Genomic DNA, 1,350 nt, shown 5'->3' with positions numbered 1-1,350 from the left:
GGGAGGGGAGGGAGGTGGGGGGTGGACAGGGCAGCTTGTGAATTTTTGTTTTACTGTTTAACTTTATTAAAAAAGAAAAAAAATTAAGAGAATAAAATGTTTTGATCCTTTCTGGCACTTTGCTCTGGCAGCTGCTTTTTGTCACTCCAGTCAGCGGGGCCAGACCTGGGCCCCTGGCACAGAGTGGATGCCCACGTGGACTTCAGGGTCAGTCAGCCATCCCACGAGGGGTGTGGGTGCCCCCTCAAAAATCTGTTTAGCACATGCATGCTAAGCAGGCCCTGGAGATGCTCTGGGGCCCAGCCTGATGCCAGTCATGGGGCAGTGAGTTCGGGGCCACTAGAAATCACTAGAAGCTGCATGTGTCCAAAGTGGGTGCCAGGTGCCCGGCTGGGCTAACTCAGATTTATACAGGCGTTCACAGTTCCCACTGCTTGAGGGAGATGGCAACAAAGACACAATCCTGCCTCCCTGACCCTCAGACCCTTTCCAAGTGGAACAGGCAGCTCCTGGGCCCAGTGGTATGGGTGCTGACATCAGCTCATTAGCTGGAATTCTTAGCAAACACCCCTAAGCCTTCTCCACGCGTGTCCCTTTCTGCATGGAAGGCAAGTGGGGGCGGGAAGCAGTGGCATTGGTCATGCTGTTCAGGTCAAGCTCTGTGTTTGTGGTGAATCATCTCAGGACATCCAGGCAGATACTTGAGGCTTTGGCTGAAGCTCCGATTTTTGGTATTCTGGTAAGTAGAGATGGCTAGGTAAAGACCTTGGCCCAAATAGCTAACTATTTCTCTTCCTTCTGAGCCTCGGCCCCTTTCTTTTCAGTCTTCTCCCTTCACTGCAAAGACCATGGTGAAATGCTGACTGCATTAGGCCTGGGAAGTTCCCATGTAGCCAACCAGGCCTTTTGTTAGCCTGGAAGAGATTCTTGAATGTCAGCTCTTCCCTTGTGTTTAAGTGGCACTGACTTGAAGGTGGCCCTCCCTGGAGAACTCACGGTCTTGCTGAGGTCCTTCTGATTGGATTGGCTGGGCACACCTGGGGGCCTGTGCCCAGTGACTGCGGGCAGGGGGCTGCTTTGTGCTACGTGTCCCTCATATTCAGCCAACCCCTGCTGTCTGTGCGCCTCCAAGGCCAGCCTCTCTCCCTTCTGCCTCCTCATGAAAGCCGACACTGTTCAGCTGCCCAGCCTCGCCACAGCTGTGCCCAGCCCGCAGAGGGGAGACAGGACCGATGGCCCCAAGCTGGGGGACAAAGGCAGTCCTAACGCACCCTGCCCTTGCCCCAAGGAAGACTGAGCGGGCCACGGGGAGAGAGATGCACGCAGCTAGGATTAACACGATTTATTTCA

Source organism: Budorcas taxicolor, chromosome 19 (genome assembly GCF_023091745.1).
Source record: "Budorcas taxicolor isolate Tak-1 chromosome 19, Takin1.1, whole genome shotgun sequence".
NCBI classification, from domain to species: domain Eukaryota; kingdom Metazoa; phylum Chordata; class Mammalia; order Artiodactyla; family Bovidae; genus Budorcas; species Budorcas taxicolor.
Note: the sequence above shows the minus strand (reverse complement) of the source record.